This window comes from Anser cygnoides, chromosome 28 (assembly GCF_040182565.1).
Source record: "Anser cygnoides isolate HZ-2024a breed goose chromosome 28, Taihu_goose_T2T_genome, whole genome shotgun sequence".
Taxonomy (NCBI): Eukaryota; Metazoa; Chordata; class Aves; order Anseriformes; family Anatidae; genus Anser; species Anser cygnoides.
In genome coordinates this window covers 1,469,402-1,488,577 of record NC_089900.1, presented here as the reverse complement: position 1 = coordinate 1,488,577, position 19,176 = coordinate 1,469,402, and the positions used below count along the sequence as shown (strand labels likewise).

At 50.8% G+C, this 19,176-nt stretch overlaps 1 protein-coding gene and 1 pseudogene across 1 annotated transcript in view; one reads left to right on the top strand and one right to left on the bottom strand.

The window, feature by feature from the left end:
* The window catches only part of LOC136787245 (ceramide synthase-like), a 573,680-nt gene that overhangs the window by 103,502 nt on the left and 451,002 nt on the right, over positions 1-19,176 (bottom strand). The window lies entirely within an intron of this gene.
* On the top strand, positions 16,962-17,921 carry LOC136787299 (olfactory receptor 14C36-like; annotated as a pseudogene).

Here is a 19,176-nt window from a genome sequence, read left to right as displayed (position 1 = left end):
GGCACATAGATAAGTCCACACCTCTGAAGGCACACCTGCAACCGTCTATGGCTGTTGGTAAGTCCACGCACAGTAGGTAGAGCTTTGAAGGGACTGTGGATAAGGATGTGTTGGAACAGTTACAGCTCTAAGGGTGTGTGGCCAGTGGATGAGCCCAGGCTGGAGCAGGGGTGAGGGGAGGAGTTCATTGTAGGGTCAGATTCTGCGGCCTGGTCTGTGCTGTGGTTTAACCCAGCAGGCAGATAAGCACCACACAGCTATTGGCTCAAATCCCCTGCCCCAGCGCAATAGGGCAGAGGACTGAAAATGGTAAAAGCGCAGGTACTTGTTGGTGTAACAAACAAGTGTTTTGTAACAAAGGGGAAAAAAAAAAACCAAAAAAGTGATGCAGAATGCTATTGCTGACCTCTGCTGACCAATGCCCAGACACTCCTGGTCAATTCCCCCAGCATTACATCATGTGGTATGGGATATCCCTTTGGCCAGTGTGGGCCAAACTGCCTTCTCCTGTCCTGTGAGGCCACAACAACAGATAGAAACCATTTCATGAACTAAATGGATTCACTGAATATTTGATTAATATGGACATTTCTGGGAGCTGGCCCATAGACTAAGGGAATGATATCCGTGTTCTAATTGCAGGGGGCTGATTGGAAAGTCTGGAACCTGTCATGGTATAAACGGTACAGAATAAGGGGTGAGTATTATCCTGGTTACTTCTTGGGTGACTTTTTTGGCTCCCAGCGCAGCTCAGAGAGGTGGTTTACTCCCCCACACTTAATGGGACACTTAATGGATAAGTCAGAAGTCCATATGTGTGCCCTGTACAGATGAGGCTTCAGTGTGCACATTGTGTGCATGTGCATGTGAGGTGAACATGAGTGAGCACAAATGCCCTCTCCCTGTGTCCATTCCTCATGCCATGGGGTATCTCAGAGAAGTGCAGAGCAGGGTCATGCACTGCAGGGCTGAGGTGCCTCCCAGAATCTGGGAGAGGCAGCAGGAGCCAGAGGGACACCACAAGAACTGCAATGCCCTGCCTTTGGGTGTACAAGGGTAGGACTTGTGTGTTCTTGCCTGTCTCCTGCACCACCCTCCCCTGCCTTCCTGGACTGTGTCAGCAAATGTGCCAGGGGGATCAGAGAGCTTTCTGGAGACTTGGAATGACATCAGATCTGCCTTCCAGAAGAGGAAAAAAGAGGGTGGGAAGAATTAAGGCTGGTCAGCCTCACCTCCATCCCTGGGAAGGTGATGGGGCAAGTTTTTCCACAGCTACCTCCGGGCACTTGAAGGACAAAAATGGGATTGCAGAACCCATAGGTGAGGGAAAAGAAAGGGACGCTGTCTACCTGCACTTTATCAAGGCCGTTGACATTGTCTCCTGGAGACTACTTACAGCCTGATTGGTGCTATGTGGACTTAACAAATGGATGAGGCTGTGGGTGGGAATTTGGCTGGACACTCAGGCGCAGTTGTCATCTGTGACGGAAAGTTCTCCTGTCAGGCAGTTCCTAGCACCATCCCTCAGTGATCAGTACTTGGGCCAACACTGCTGAATGTCATTATTAACTCTCTGAATTACAGGATGGAGCACACTTTCAGATCCTTTCTGGATGGTGCCAAGCTCAGAGGAGCCCTTTAGCTACCTCATCTGGTTTAGTTTGCCTTGAGCAGGACAGGTGAAGAGGATGCCATTCAGGGGTCTCTTCCAACATGAGTTATTTTGTGATTCAATGACTCTTTCCACTGGAGAGCTCTCTGAAGACATAATAGGGAGAGGAAGAAGAAAAGAGAGAGAGGCAGAGGTACAGATACATCGTGTGTTACTAAAAACACAGTAGATCCTGTGAAGAATGTTTCCATATTTAAAGAAGTGTTAGAAAATTTGATGGATAAATTTCATTTAAAAAGCTTACTTTTTGTGTCCTCATGTCCTGGCCCACAAGGCGAGTGCTGGGTGAATGTGTTCTTATGTGGTCTGTTGTGCCTCAGAAACTTAAAATCCAGTAGGAAGCATCTGGTCACCTCTGACTCTGGAGCTGACAGGCCAGCAGTAGTAACATGGCTGGGGACAGGGCCTATGAGGTGACTGCTTCCTGAAGCAGCTGATGTGTCAGCCCTTGCCTCCTGGCTGAGACCTGTGCTTTTCCGCTTACACCTGCCAGCATCCCTGATAAGGCAGCAGAAGGCAACTGCTTGGCACACTGATTGTGAGATGCCCTCTGTCTGAGAGCCTGATAGGCCCCATGCAGGAAGAGGCCTTGGTGTGAGTTATAACATCCCTTCTGCCTGAGCACATGGTGGGCCAGCAACAGGCACACAACTTGGTCACGTCTACCTGAGAGGCTGAAAGGCCAGCAGCAGGTATATGGCTTGGAAGACCATGGTGAGGTTTCTTCTGTCTCGTCAGGCCATAGGGCTCCAGAAGGCTGATGGCTTGGGACATCTGCTGAAAAAGTAGTTTGTGGATGTTGGAGCTTTCTCTGCTGGTGGGAAACAGCAGGAGAGAGTAAAAGCTGCTGCAATGTGCTGCTTGGAAGTTTAAGACTGGGCATGAGGAGGAGGAAATGTCACTGAAAGGGTAGTGCTGTGGTGTCAGAGGTCACCCAGAAGGAGCCTGTGGTCAGCCCATGCCATTGTGTTTCAAGCAACTGCCATGGAGGGTGGGGAGACATCAGTGAAAGTAAGGAAATGCCTGGATGAGAGCAAGGTGGAGAAGCAAGGTGGGTGCCTACAGCCTGCAGAGAAAAGTGGGAAGGGATAAGATAGCGCAGGACAGCCTGTGGTGGAGAAGACCGAGAGCACTGGCAAGGCTGGAAGGCCCCAGCATATCCAAGGGCTTTGTCCCCCTGCCGATGGCAGTTGTCTCTGCTACTGAGGCTCATGAGGAGACATGCTGTGCTCATGACACTGGGGCCTTGTTGCCTCCTTGCAACCCAGTGGGGAGGCCAGGAGGTGTCATAGCATTGTCCTTCACACAGCATCACACACCCCACATCCCACTGCCCCAGGAAGAGCCCTGAGCCATGGGTGAGGGTCAGGGCCTCCCGTCCCAGGGGCTGTGGACAAGGCTTTAGCCTTTGTGCTTCACCAGACAAACCAAGGCCTTTACTCAGCATCAGAGTCTCCTGCACAGTGCCTTTGCCTACCTGCAATCATGGCCTCCCATTGTCTGCTCTAACAAGTCCATGGGGAGGCTTTGTCAGTAATGACCCTCACTGGGGCCCATTAATACTCCTAGACACTTCTAAGTTTCCTTCTGACTTTAACTTCTCCTGCAGTTACATCATTCTCTTATCACTACCTGAAGTTTATTGACTCGGCACCAAATGCACCATGGGGCTCATTACAATTCAGTCATTTTCATTCAGTCTTCCAGACTTGTACAATTAATTAGTGAGGTTTCAAGAATGCAGTTTAAAGAGGAAATTTTCAATGACCACTTCACTAAGAGCATTTTCCTTATTTAAGGTTAGTTTCCATTAGTTTAGAGTTTTCAGAAGAACTGATAGCATCATTCTCTAGTTGTCATGGATCCAATGTGCCTCCTAAGGAGATCTGTATAAGTGGAAAAGCAGTCCCTTGAAGTGCTGGACTGTATGGACAACCTTGCTGCTGTATGGACAACCTATGGACGACCTTGCTGCTCAACTCTCCATCCCCAGCATTTCCCTCATCAGGCACCTGGGACTTGCATCACTTTGCCTTACACCAAACTTCTCCACTTAAGTTCACAGCTGTTGTAGCTGTTATAGCTGTTATAGTCCACAGCTCTTATAGCTGTTAAGTCCACAGTTGTTATAGCTTCTTTGCACCAAGTCCCACCTCCTTTCCTCAGACAACTGGCTGCACACAGGCACAGTTTTTGATGTCGTTGTTATTAACATTTTACAACAAAGAAGCAAACCCCACAGTCCCCAACTGTGAGCCAAATCCAAGTTGCCTCCAATGAGGTGCAACTTCCACAAGGGATGACTATACATAAATGTTTGACATAGGTAGGAAATAATGAATAGAAATGCAATTACAGAGTTGTCTGTAGGGTTGATGAGATAGAAAACTGAAATATGGGCAAGCTTGAGATCCCTCAAGTTCTGAGAACCAACTGTGTAGGTGAGAGGTATCTGAATGATCAAAGAGTGAGGGGAGGGGAATCTGGAGAAGAATGGAAACTGCACATGTCCAGACAGTCTGCTGGAAAAGTGACTTCCAACATGGTCTGTTTCATAAAGCCAGGTGGAAATACCAGATAGACTGGGGAGATGAAGCGCGGTGCATAAGAGACAGAGTTCTGGCAATGCAAGTACAGGGGAAGATTGGTATTTTTTTCTTTTGCTGTAATAAACATTCAAGAAAAAAAAATGTCATGGGACAATTCAAGCATTGTATTAGAAGTGTTCAGTCATTTCAGTTGATTGAAGTGTGCTGATTGAAGTGAAATGTTTGAAATGGTTAAAAAAAAATGGAGGCAATACTCGGGCCTACAGCCATAAAACGACGATTTTCTGTCCTGTATGGAGTCCAGTTGCCATAAAACACTGCCTGCTTGGGACTGTTCATGCCACCCCTCACTCCTGCCACAGAGCAAATCTGTGACATGTCGACCTCTCCTGCCTGTTAGAGGACCAGATGATGTAGGCAATGGTATCTGAATTACCGAATGCGGGTACAGGTATAGCAAACTAGGGATCGGTGGGGGAAAATGCGAGTGGTGAGAACTGGTAATTGAGCAGGGCACTGCATGTAAGAAAGGAAGGGATTAAAGTGTCTTGATGAGGAAGAATCCTGTGGAAGAGGAGGGGAGAGGGATGCAAGGGGCCAGCTGCACGTGGACATGGGGCTGGTCAGGGCTGGTCTGCTCAGGCCCTGTTCCTGATCACTGTCCTGCCTTCTTATTCACCTCTGTTGCTGGCTATTTGCTGTGTGAGTGTGCTCACTCCTGGGTGTGTTGGGGGTGAATCATACAATCATGGAACCACATAGCCATGTGTGCGTCTGCACCCATGGGTAATTGCTGCTGGGGATGTGTGGAGCACTGGTGACCTTCAGAGCAGATCAGGCTGAGGTGGGGAATGGGATGGGGCCAGGTGTGTTGCTCATGGCTCTGTGTGTGCTGCTGGTGGTGTGGTGGCTGTGAAGGTGCTGTTCCCTGTTGGAGCTGGTCTGTGTGTGGTCGGCTGTGTCCATGCCCTGTGTGTATTTGCCTGTGTGCACAAGAGTCTTGGAAATTCTGAGAGAATTTCTCCAGGTTCCTGATGAAAGAAGAAGCTTTCCTGGGTCTTAGGACTGAGGGACATTTTCTGACGCTCCCACAGACACAGAGATGGTGAAAGGGGTGTTAGCATGTTATCAATATGCTCCCTTTTCCTGTGGAGCATGCAAAGGCATCCAGCCATGTACAGACCCAAGGAGAGGGTTCGTCCTTCCTGTGGTCACAACTACACTCCCGTCCTTGGGGAGGACCCAAGCTGAGGACTTGCTGAGGACTTTTGGGCTCAGGTTCAGCACACAGACTGGGGGAGACTGTCTCACGGCCATGTGCTGGACACAGCCAGGGGGACAGCAGCAAACTGTTATGGCTACTGGGCCCTGTTTCCATCAGTCAAAGCCCTGACACAGGGCACAGGCATTGCTTTCGATGCCACCCAACTAGAAAGATGGTTGCAATAAAAGCTGGAGAATATAGGGCACCAGTTCTTCCTCAGCCACTTCCTAGGCTTGGTGAAGCACCAGGAAACCGTGGACTTGTGGCTCTGTATCGTAAGAAGCACAGAATCATAGAATTATTAAGGTTGGAAAAGACCTCCAAGATCATCTGGTCCAACCATCCCCCTATCACCAATATCACTCACTAAACCATGTCCCTAAGTATTACATCCAACCTTTTCCTCTGCACAGCTTTCCAGACAGTCTGCCCCAAGCCTGTAGCACTGCATGGGGTTGTTGTGGCCACAGGGCAGGACGCGGCACTTAGCCGTGGTGAACCTCATCCCATTGGCCTCTGCCCATCGATCCAACATGTCCAGGTCCCTCTACAGGGCCTTCCTATCCTCCAGCAAATCGACACTTCCCCCCAACTTGTTGCCATCTGCAGACTTACTGAGGGTGCACTCAATTCCCTCATCCAAATCATCAATAAAGATGTTAAAGAGCTTGGGCCCCAAACCCAACCCCTGGGGAACACCACTGGTGACCTGTCACCAGCCGGATTTCACTCCGTTCACCACTACTCTCTGGGCCCAGCCATCCAGCCAGATTTTAACCCAGCAAAGAGTGTACCTGTCCAAGCCATGGTGTCCTGGTTCCAGTTAGGACAGAGTTAAGTAGCTCATAGTAGCTGGTAGGGTGCTATGTTTTGGATTAGGATGAGAAGAGCGCTGATAACATGCTGATGTTTTAATTGTTGCAGAGCAGTGTTTACACCAGGCCAAGGACTTTTCGGCTTCTTGCTCTGTCCTGCCAGCGAGCAGGCTGGGGGTGCAGCAGGAGCTGGGAGGGGACAGACCCAGGACAGCTGACCCAAACTGGCCAAAGAAGGGGTATTCCATACCATCTGACGTCATGCTAAACAATATATAGGGGTGGCTGGCCGGGGTGGGGGGGCCGGCTGCTCGGGAATAGGCTGGGCATCGGTCAGCGGGTGGTGAGCAATTGCATTGTGCATCACTTGTTTTCTTACACATTATTATTGTTAATACTATTACCATTATCACTATTATTATTATTATTGTTATTATTATTTTCCTGTCTTAATAAACTGTCTTTATCTCAACTCACAGGCTTCACTTTCCCGTTTCTCTCCCCCATCCCAGAGAGGGAGGGGGGAGGGTGAGCGAACGGCTGTGTGGTGTTTAGCTGCCAGCCGGGTTAAACCACAACAGTCCTTTTGGCGCCCAACGTGGGGCCCGAAGGGTTGAGATATCGACAAATCTGACCAGAGTGTGTTAAACTAAAATTGGTATAAGTATTGGACCTGCTTAATAGTTGCTAGTCACGATGTTGATTGCCTTAATCTCCAGTCTGCTGTACCTGTATTCCAAATTGAGTTTTATGGTGCGTTACTTTCTGTATGTGCTCCCTGTTGCACTGTTTATCCTTTCCGGGCCCTGGTTTAAGATTGTTATGGTACTGTGCGGTGTAGGAATGGCTTATGAAATGATGAAATATCTGGTCACGACTTTAACCTGGTATTTGTACTCAGCACTGACGTCGACTTTATACTTTGGAACCCATATCTCGGAAACTATTAGCAATTACACCTATTGCCTGTTTTCGTCAGGGAGCCAATCTGTGAAGGGGACAGGGGAAGACATGTTTCCCTACCTGTTCACTCTCCCTTTCTCCTTCACCACCACCCTCTTATCCCCCGAGCTAGTTACGGTGGTTCTCCAAGATGTTGAATATCCTTGGGATACTCAGACCAGCCTGCTCTTGTTGTTATGTCTCCTGAATGCGCTTCAGATTTTGTGGAGGGTTAAACAACTACTTAGGAATCTCATCCGGAGATCTGTCTTGAGGCGGGATAGTTGCGAGTGGCAGGGAGTGTGGGAGGATATGGGCAGGTTTCTAGAGCAGTGGTCACCTCCAGTGTTTTGGACATTCACCCCTGAACAACTGCAAAATCCTAAAAAGCTGGCAGAATGCTTGAAAAAAAGGTGTCATGACTCTGGCAGTTCCAAAGTGACACAAATCACTGTAGCGTGCTGGGGTCTGGCTTGTGCCTATCGAGCTGCAATTGATGCTACTAGCAACCTAGCTCCAGCTCCTGCAGCCGTTCCAGCTCCAGCTCCTGCAGCCACTCCAGCTGCAGCTCCTGCAGCCGCTCCAGCTCCAGCTCCTGCAGCCACTCCAGCTGCAGCTCCTGCAGCCGCTCCAGCTCCAGCTCCTGCAGCCGCTCCAGCTCCTGCAGCCGCTCCAGCTCCAGCTCCTGCAGCCGTTCCAGCTCCAGCTCCTGCAGCCACTCCAGCTGCAGCTCCTGCAGCCGCTCCAGCTCCAGCGCCTGCAGCCGCTCCAGCTCCTGCAGCCGCTCCAGCTCCAGCTCCTGCAGCCGTTCCAGTTCCAGCTCCTGCAGCCGCTCCAGCTCCTGCAGCCGCTCCAGTTCCAGCTCCTGCAGCTACTCCAGCTCCAGCTCCTGCAGCCGCTCCAGGTCCTGCAGCCGTTCCGGCTCCTGCAGCCGCTCCAGCTCCAGCCCCTGCAGCCGCTCCAGCTCCAGCTCCTGCAGCCGTTCCGGCTCCTGCAGCCGCTCCAGCTCCAGCTCCTGCAGCCGCTCCAGCTCCAGCCCCTGCAGCCGCTCCAGCTCCTGCAGCTGCCCCCACTCCTGTGGCTGGGTCAGAGAAACGAGCTGTAGCAGTGCAAGTTGACCCCGCAGAGGGTATTCCAACCCCTGTGGCAGACCCTGTGTCTGGGTCAGAGAAACGAGCTGTAGCAGTGCAAGTTGACCCCGCAGAGGGTATTCCAACCCCTGTGGCAGACCCTGTGTCTGGGTCAGAGAAACGAGCTGTAGCAGTGCAAGTTGCCCCTGTAGACAAGGTGAAAAAATGGTATAGAGGCTCAGGTCGTTTAAAACGCAGACAGTCTTCTGCTAAGTCTGGGCGTAGTGAAGACGAGGCTGGGCCATCAAAGGTGCAGGAGACTGAAGATGAGGATGAGGATGGCGAAAAATCAACAGTAACTACCCGGACTCCATACCAGCCATCAAAGGTGCAGGAGAGTGAAGATGAGGATGAGGATGTCGGAAAATCAACAGTAACTACCCGGACTCTATACCGGCCATCAAAGGTGCAGAAGACTGAAGATGAGGATGAGGATGTTGAAAAATCAACAGTAATTACCCGGACTCTATACCAGCGTGAGCTACGAGATGTGCGAAAAGATTTTGGTCGCTGTATAGGCGAGCAGCTTGTCACCTGGCTGCTCCGGTGCTGGGACACGGGAGCCAATTATGTGGAATTAGAGGGCAAGGAAGCCAGGCGGCTGGGATCCCTTGCTAGGGACGCATGCATTGACAAAGCAATTGGAGATGGAGCACGATCTCGCAGCCTCTGGAGGCGTCTCCTGTCAGCTGTGAAGGAAAGGTATCCCTTCAAGGAAGAACTTGTATGTCTACCAGGCAAATGGACCACCATGGAGAAGGGAATTCAGTACCTGAGGGAATTGGCCGTACGGGAAGTAATTTATAAGGACCTAGACGACGCACAAACATCCGCAGATCCAGATGCAGTCCGGTGTACACAACCCATGTGGCGGAAGTTTGTACAGAGTGCACCATCATCATATGCCAGCTCATTGGCAATACTAGCCTGGAAAGCGGAGGAGAATCCCACAGTGAATGAAGTGACTAAAATACTCCGGCAGTACGAAGGAAATCTCTCCTCTTCCCTAAAGGCCTGTGTCTCAGCTGTGGAGAAACTCTCTGAAGAGGTCCACCAACTTAAAGAGAATTTATCTTCCCCTCCACCTGAACGAACCAGTGTCCACCAGCTAAAAGAGAATGCTTTGGAGAAACTTTCTGAAAAGATCCACCAACTTGAAGAGAGATTATTTTCCTCCCCACCTGTACAAACCAGTGTCTCAGCTATTAGGGGTAAACGTTCATCTATGCAAGGAAGACAATATGGTGGGCACACACACCGCGCCACCCTGTGGTTTTACCTACGTGACCATGGAGAGGACATGAGAAAATGGGATGGAAAATCTACTGCGACCCTAGAGGCACGGGTACGTGAATTGCAAAGGAAAACAATTGGGAAAAAGGAGTTCTCTGAAAAGTTTGCTGCTCCAACTTCCAGCAGGCAGTCCTTTAAACACAGAAATGAAGATTCTGACCAGGACTAGAGGGGCCTTGCCTCCAGCCAGGGGGAGGAAAGGGACAATCGAGTTTATTGGACTGTGTGGATTCGATGGCCTGGCACGTCAGACGCACAGAAGTATAAGGCTTTGGTAGACACCGGTGCACAATGTACTCTAATGCCATCAAGCTATAAAGGGCCAGAGCCCATCTGTATTTATGGTGTGACGGGGGGATCCCAGCAGTTAACTGTATTGGAGGCTGAAGTGAGTCTAACCGGTAATGAGTGGCAAAAGCACCGTATTGTGACTGGCCCAGATGCTCCGTGCATCCTTGGCATAGACTATCTTAGAAGAGGATATTTCAAGGACCCAAAAGGGTTCCGCTGGGCTTTTGGCATAGCTGCTTTGGAGACAGAGGACATTAAACAGTTGTCTACCTTGCCTGGTCTCTCAGAGGACCCTTCTGTTGTGGGGTTGCTGAGGGTTGAAGAACAGCAAGTGCCGATCGCTACCACAACTGTGCACCGGCGGCAATATCGCACCAACCGAGACTCCCTGAGTCCCATCCATAAGCTAATTCGTCAACTGGAGAGCCAAGGAGTGATCAGCAAGACTCATTCACCTTTTAATAGTCCCATATGGCCAGTGCGAAAGTCTAATGGTGAGTGGAGACTAACAGTGGACTATCGTGGCCTGAATGAAGTCACGCCACCACTGAGTGCTGCAGTGCCGGACATGCTAGAACTCCAGTATGAACTGGAATCAAAGGCAGCCAAGTGGTATGCCACAATTGATATCGCTAATGCATTTTTCTCCATCCCTCTAGCAGCACAGTGCAGGCCACAGTTTGCTTTCACTTGGAGGGGAGTCCAATATACTTGGAATCGGCTGCCCCAGGGGTGGAAACACAGCCCTACCATTTGCCATGGACTGATCCAGTCTGCGCTGGAGCAGGGGGAAGCTCCTGAACACCTGCAGTACATCGATGACATCATTGTGTGGGGTGACACTGCAGAAGAAGTTTTCAAGAAAGGGAAGAAAATAGTCCAAATCCTTCTGAAGGCCGGTTTTGCCATAAAACAGAATAAAGTTAAAGGACCTGCACGAGAGATCCAGTTTTTAGGAATTAAATGGCAAGATGGACGTCGTCAAATCCCAATGGATGTGATCAACAAGATAACAGCTATGTCTCCACCAACTAGCAAAAAAGAAACACAAACTTTCCTAGGTGTCGTGGGGTTTTGGAGAATGCATATTCCAAATTACAGTCTGATTGTAAACCCGCTCTACCAAGTAACCCGTAAGAAGAATGCTTTTGAATGGGGCCCTGAGCAACGACAAGCCTTTGAACAAATTAAGCAGGAAATAGTTCATGCAGTAGCCCTCGGGCCAGTCCGAACAGGACCAGATGTAAAGAATGTGCTCTACACCGCAGCCGGAGAGAATGGTCCCACCTGGAGCCTCTGGCAGAAAGAACCTGGGGAAACTCGAGGTCGACCCCTGGGGTTTTGGAGTCGGGGATACAGAGGATCTGAAGCCCGCTATACTCCAACTGAAAAGGAGATATTGGCAGCATATGAAGGAGTTCGATCTGCTTCGGAAGTGGTCGGTACTGAAGCGCAGCTCCTCCTGGCACCCCGACTGCCGGTACTAGGCTGGATGTTCAAAGGAAGGGTCCCCTCTACACATCATGCAACTGATGCTACATGGAGCAAGTGGGTTGCACTGATTACTCAGCGGGCTCGAATAGGAAACCCCAGTCGCCCAGGAATCTTGGAGGTGATTATGGACTGGCCAGAAGGCAAATACTTTGGGATATCATCAGAGGAGGAGGTGGTTCGTGCTGAAGAAGCCCCACTGTACAACAAACTAGAGAATAGCCCATGAGTTGAATTGTAGTATGTTAATTATTATATAATACTGTATGTCATCGCTACCATAATTGCTATATAACATTAAAGAAAATGGTGATTAATTAGAATGTATTGGAAAGAGTGTAACCTGAGCATGACATAAATGGTATGGAATAAGGGGTGGATATCTGTCCTGGTTCCAGTTAGGAGAGAGTTAATTTTCCCTCATAGTAGCTGGTAGGGTGCTATGTTTTGGATTAGGATGAGAAGAGCGCTGATAACATGCTGATGTTTTAATTGTTGCAGAGCAGTGTTTACACCAGGCCAAGGACTTTTCGGCTTCTCGCTCTGTCCTGCCAGCGAGCAGGCTGGGGGTGCAGCAGGAGCTGGGAGGGGACAGACCCAGGACAGCTGACCTCAACTGGCCAAAGGGGTATTCCATACCATCTGACGTCATGCTAAACAATATATAGGGGTGGCTGGCCGGGGTGGGGGGGCCGGCTGCTCAGGGATAGGCTGGGCATCGGTCAGCGGGTGGTGAGCAATTGCATTGTGCATCACTTGTTTTCTTACACATTATTATTATTAATACTATTATCATTATCACTATTATTATTATTATTGTTATTATTATATTCCTGTCTTAATAAACTGTCTTTATCTCAACTCACCGGCTTCACTTTCCCGTTTCTCTCCCCCATCCCAGAGAGGGAGGGGGGAGGGTGAGCGAACGGCTGTGTGGTGTTTAGCTGCCAGCCGGGTTAAACCACAACACAAGGCCTCCTGCTTGCTGCACCTACAGCACAAGAACCATTACTTCTCCGTATTATGCAGATTGACCTGATGGGTCTGTTGATATTAATCCCTTTTAATTTCACTAGATGGAAGGGGACATATTCCCAGACTGGGGCAAGCTGCTGGGCTCTGCCACAGTCATTCAAATTCACCTGCTCCTGAGTCTTTCAGCCTGAGTTTATCGCACATGGAGCAAAATGATTTTCTTGGGGGTCTCAATGGCCATTTCAAGTGTAGTTAACTCCAGGAATCCACTGGAACGTGTGCCAGGATGCATGGTGCCAGCCCACAGGAATCCCTCTCACAACCTATGGTCTTGTCCAGGCCATAGTCTCGAGTTCCCAGACTGCAGTGGCTGCCTTCCAATGATTATGACCTATGTTAGACTCCTAGAACCATGGAACCACAGAATCATGTAGATTGGAAAAGACCTCTCAGATCATCGAGTTCAACTGTTAACCTAACACTGCCACGTCTACCACTAAACCATGTCCCTAAGCATCACATCTGTATGTCTTGTGAATACCTCCAGAGATGACCACTCCACCACATTGCTGGGCAGCCTGTTCCAATGTATCACGACCCTTTCAGGGAAGACGTTTTTCCCAATATCCAACCTAAACCTCCCCTGGTGCAACGCGAGGCCATTTCTTCTTGTCCTGTCGCTGAGCCATGGGGGACACCACTTGTGACTGGCCGCCAATTGGATTTAACTCTGGGAAACAGAGTCAAAACCTTTACTAAACCTTAGGCAGACAACATCCACAGCCTCTCCCTCATCCACTAAGTGCATCACCTTCTCATAGGAGAACAGGTTCGTCAAGCAGGACCTGCCTTCCATAAATCCATGCTGACTGGGCCTGATCACCTATATGTTGTCCTATATATGCAGTAGGATGACACACAAGATAATCTGCACCATAACCTTCCCCGGCACCAAAGTTCAGACTGACAGGCTTGTAGTTCACTGGGTCCTCCTTTGGGCCTTTCCTGTAGATAGGCGTCACATTTGCTAACCGACAGTTGACTGGGACCTCCCCTGCTTATCTTCCACACACTCCAGAGACCTCCTAGACTATTTCCTCTCTGCTGTGTTGTCTTTCTGGCAGACATCTGGGAAGCTGAAGACCCCAACCAGACTATTTTCAGTAACCAAGTCAGTATCAGCCAGTGTGTGAATGACTCTAGGACACTGGATGCGCTCCGCGCACTCCAGTCTTTGATTCAATAACCTGCAGTGCTCTAGGACAGAAGTCACTGAGCACAAGCCAACATGTCAAAGCTCTTTTGTGTTTGTATAAAGCATTCCCATACTTCAAACTCACCTCTAGAAGAGTCTGAAACACTCCAGGCACCCACAATTGACATAAGCAATGGCAGCATTACTGCAGGCTGTTGCAAGGAGTCCCAGAAGTGCCTTTCCGTGATGACCAGCTCTGGAGAAGGCCTTGGGTTGCTTAGCTTGGATGGAATGCCAGTGGATATTGGAAAGCAAGAGAACCAAGGCTTTGCACATCTCTGGGCCCCAAGGGCAGTTGCCACTCACAGACGTTGCCTGGGTGACATGTGGCAGCGATAGCTCCTGCTGAGAGGCAAAACCCCTCTCTCAACAGTAGGGATGAGGAACAAAGCCTTCATCCCATTTGGCTGATCTCACTAATACCCAGGCACAAAGCTGCCAGGCTGTCACCATGACTGTGGCAGTGTGCCGCTCTGTCAAGGAACTAGTAGCATTTCAGGAGAATTCAGCCCTATTGCTTATTCTGCAACTAAAAGTTGCTTTTCTAACCCTGTCAGGCTTCTCATGCATACCACATTTTCTTTGTAGTGTCTCCTTCCTAGGGAGGAATAACAGCAAGCACCTGTACAGGCTGAGTAGAGGGGGAAGATCACCTCCCTTGGCCTGCTGGCAACACTCTTCCGAATGCACCCCAGGATCCCGTCGGCCTTCTTGGCCACCAGGGCACACTGCTGACTCATGCTCAGCCTGCTGTCCAGCTGGACTCCCAGGTCCTTCTTTGAAGAGCTGCTTTCCAGCAGGTCATTCCCAGCCTGTACTGGTGCTGGGGGTTATTCCACCCTAGGAAGGAGACAGGACCCTGCACTTGCCCTTGTTGAACTTCACGGGGTTCCTCTCAGCCTATCCCTCCAGCATGTCCAGGCCCCTCTGAATGGCAGCACAGCCCTCTGGGGTATCAGGCACTCCTCCCAGCTTTGTGTCATCAGCAAAGTTTGTGAGGGTGCACTCTGTTACATCATTGACTTCACTGATGAGTAAGTTGAACAACAGAGAGGAACTTTGGCACGTCCCGCACCCCTGCGCACCCTGGCAGGGCAATTCCTGCTGCAGGAATCAGTCAGCGCAGTGCTTAGAGAGGGCCAGTCAGTGTTTGCTTTGTCTGCTTCCAAGTGTGTTCCCCAGGAGGGACCCTGCTGCCTTCCAGGAGCTGTGAGCCCAGGAGCCCCAGGGACACATGAAGGGAGCCTGGTGGAGGACAGAGCAAGGGAGGCCTTGGGCTGGGCCTGTGCTGCTGAGCTGGGCCGGGCTCCTGGGCCCAAGGGGAGCTCCTGGCAAGCGCGCAGCGCTGCAGAGAGCCAGCTCTGCCCAGGAGCAGCTCCTCTGCCCAGCGCAGCAGGGCTGGGGGCACTGCCTGCAGAGATAGAGTGGGTAAAGGCAGGCAGAAGTGGCAGGATGCACAGAGCTCGCTGGGGGAGAACACTTGCCAGCCCTGACCCCGGTAAGTCTCTGGCTGGAGGGCAATGCAGCCGCAGCTCCTGGAGGAAGGAGAAGGCGCGGGTGCAGGCAGGGGTGCCCAGGGCTGTGGTGCAGAGCAGGGTCCCTGCTGTGCCCCAGGGGCTGTGTGCCGGGGCAGGGCCTCTGCCGCCTGCCAGGCTCAGCACTCAGCCTGCGCGGGGAGCTGCCCAGGGCGCTGCGGGGAGAAGCTGCGGGTGGAAGGAGCCCCCCCGGCAGGGCAGGGTCCTGCTGCTGGTGGGAGGCTGCTGGCTGGGGCAGGCTGCTTTCAGTTCCACAGCACAACTGGGATGTATCTAAGGCGAGAAGACAATCAGGGGTTAGATACTTTAGGCTCAGCTTTCCAGACTATTTGCTTTCAGTTTTTTCTTTTTTGTCTTTGTGGGAATGGAAATAGAGGCTGCTATTTCCAAGAAGAGGTTGATACGCCTAAGCCTTCCAACTGAGGGTTACAAGGACCCCAGCAAGTCCCTTTCCTGCCCCTCAGCCCATAGAAAGCTCCATCACCACATGGGCAGTGTCAGCAGGGTCTCTGTGACCTGGTCTCTAGGACGTGCCCCCAGCGAGCTGCCGCTGGGCAGAGCCCTGCTGCCAGGAGGTGTCTGCAGGGCAGAGCTGAGCACCCAGCGGGTGGGATGGGGGCTGTGACCTGCAGGCAGGAGGCGTGGGGACAGAGACCCAGCTGCAGGCAGGGACAGCTGCAGGCAGCAGAGCCACAAGCAGGGAGTGAGACGGAGCTGCTCCCAGAAATTCAGTGGCAGCAGAGATTTGAGCACTTCCCTGCCATCCCTGTACTGCAGATGCCTCCCCTGGAGCCACTCCCTACTCTCCTTTTTCTCACACCGTAGACTTCCAGCCCTAATGTCACTGGGGCTTTTGCTGGGCTGCAGGCTGCCTTGCACAAGGGCAAAGCTCTTCCCTAGCAGCCCTGTGTTATCTAGCAGCCCCATGGAGAAGAAACTTCAGTCCTAAGGCCATAGAAATGCTGGTGGATGGCTGTATATGGGCAGCTGCTATGATCCCTCCCTGTCCCTGGAGAAGAGCAGAGAGCTGAGATCCTCCTCAGGTACGATGAGATGGGTGAGGGGCTTGGGGATCTGCACTTTGAACCTGGATTCAGGTGCTCTCAGCAGCATCCAGGTTCTTTTCAGGGGAACACCTGTGTGTGACCATCCTCCAGAGGTGCCCGCACAGGGCAGCTGAGACCAGGAGTGATGGACACACCAGTTGTCCTCACTCTGCCCTGAGGGACAGCCCCTTTGCCTCCCAGGACCCCAAGGTTTCACTAGGTGGGCAGTACAAGTGCCAAGGATTTGTGCCTTAAATACACTCCTCAGGTGGAGGGGGACAAGTATAAAGTAACAAACCAAAGCACTGTGCACAAAGCCCTGCTCTGCAGTTGGGTGAATTTTGAGAAAGTGTACTCCAAAACTCCTTGTTACATCAAACACAGTTCATTTGAGACCACCCCATGTTCCATTTACTTCTTGCTATAAGTCAGCACTGTCTCCTGCAGAGTCTCTTGCCCCCACTAGCAACCTCAGGCAGCACTACTTTGACATCAAGCAGAGGACCAGTCCTCCCAGAAGTGAAGAGGCAGTTTTTTACGGTTTCAAAAAAAAAAAAATGAAAGAAAGAAAGAAAGAAAAATAAAAATAATAAAATAGGCTAGGTTTTCCTCACAGAGGTCTACCCTAACATTTTAATTCTCTTTCCTCCTTGGACAGCCCTCCCTATCCAGAGGAGCAGATCCCAATTCCCAGGAGGATCAGATGTCCAACAGCAGCTCCATCACCGAGTTCCTCCTCCTGGCATTCGCAGACACGCGGGAGCTGCAGCTCCTGCACTTCGCGCTCTTCCTGGGCATCTACCTGGCTGCCCTCCTGGGCAACGGCCTCATCCTCACCGCCGTAGCCTGCGACCACCGCCTCCACACCCCCATGTACTTCTTCCTCCTCAACCTCGCCCTCCTCGACCTGGGCTGCATCTCCACCACTCTCCCCAAAGCCATGGCCAATTCCCTCTGGGACACCAGGGCCATCTCCTATGCAGGATGTGCTGCACAGCTCTTTCTGTTTGTCTTCTTGATATCAGCAGAGTTTTATGTTCTCACCATCATGTCCTATGACCGCTATGTTGCCATCTGCAAGCCCCTGCATTATGGGACCCTCCTGGGCAGCAGAGCTTGTGCCCAGATGGCAGCAGCTGCCTGGGGCAGTGGGGTTCTCTATGCTCTGCTGCACACTGCCAATACATTTTCCCTGCCCCTCTGCCAAGGCAATGCTGTGGACCAGTTCTTCTGTGAAATCCCCTCCATCCTCAAGTTCTCCTGCACAGACTCCTATCTCAGGGAAGTTGGATTTCTCATGTTCAGCGCTTTTTTGGGGTTTGGCTGTTTTGTTTTCATCGTGCTGTCCTATGTGTAGATCTTCATGGCAGTGCTGAGGATGCCCTCGGAGCAGGGCCGGCACAAAATCTTCTCCACATGCCTCCCTCACCTGTTTGTGGTCTCCCTGTTTCTCAGCACTGTCATATTTGGCTACCTGCAGACCCTCTCCATCTCTTCCCCATCCCTGGATCTGGTGGTGGCAGTTCTGTACTCGGTGGTGCCTCCAGTAGTGAACCCCCTCATCTACAGCATAAGAAACAAGGAGCTCAGAGATGCTGTTAGAAAAGTAGCTTCATGGATGTTTCTGAATATTGATAAATTTCTCCTCTTTCTCCAAAAGTGATTTCCTGGATACTTGTTTCATTATCATTATTGTTACTTTTATCTTCATTGTCACTTCTGTTCATTAGTTTCCTAGAAAAATGGTTTTGAATTATACAGTGTCCATTCAGTTATGAAACTGCTCTGTGTTTTTGTTTTGTTTTGTTTTGTTTTGTCTACCTATATATCAGCACTGCCTCTCTCTTTGCTTTTCTGTAATAAAACAGAATCTCCCCAATATACTGACAGAAAGTTTTCCTCTCCTTTCGTAGCTGGTGCCAATAACAGAGCTGAACAGTTTTGTAGTGTTTACATGACATTTTTTATGTATCTCAAAAGACAGAAAAGGTGGTAGTGATTAACTGGAAAGTGTCAGACCTGAGCATGACGTAGAATGTATGGAATAAGCGGGGGATATTTTCTTATAACAGACAGCACAGTCAGGGTGAGCCATCCGCCTGCAGATATTAACAGCTGACAGAATGGAGCGTCGGTCAGGGAGAACCTTGAGAAATCCCAGGATTTCTCCTGCAGAAACCTCTTGACATTTACAAGGAGAAGAGCCTAGTCCTGTACCAGACAAGAGTAACCCCACACATCAGGGCAGACTGGGACCATGCTGAGTGAGCCGTGCCCAGGAGGAGGAGGGCCTGGGCACCACGAGCGATGCCATAGAGCAGAGGTGCCTGCTCACCAGGAACCAGGCCGGCTTCACAGACAGCTGTCTTATGAGATATTTGTGTCCATGGCTATGGCTGTTGTCTCTGCCACTAAAGCCTATGAGGAGACAGCCAATTGCTAAAGCACCAGAGTCTAATTGACACCTCGCCCACCTATGAACCAGGCAGGGGTCAGACTATTTTCCTGCACTTGGCAATGCACATCTCTATCTCCTACTGCCCCAGGAAGAGCCCTGAGCAAGGTGTGACAGAAACAGATTTCCCTTCCAGGGTGCCAGGGGACAAGGCCTAGTCCTTTTCTTTGGTGAAACACATCCAGGTTGTCTACACATCAGTGTCACCTTCACATTGCCTTTGTCTCCTTGTCCTCACTGCCTCCAATGTTCTGCTCTAATGAGCTCCAAGGGAGGCTGTGTCAGTGCTGGCCCTCGGGGGACACTGCAGGAAACTTGCATCTGACCTGGACTTCTTGAGAGATTTCCTCAATTGTCTCTCAGTGCCTGAGGTTCGTGGGCTCATCACCAAAGCCCCCAGAGGGGTGATTCCAATGCCTTGGGCTGGGCCTCTGGTGCTGAGCTGGGCCAGGCTCCTGGGACA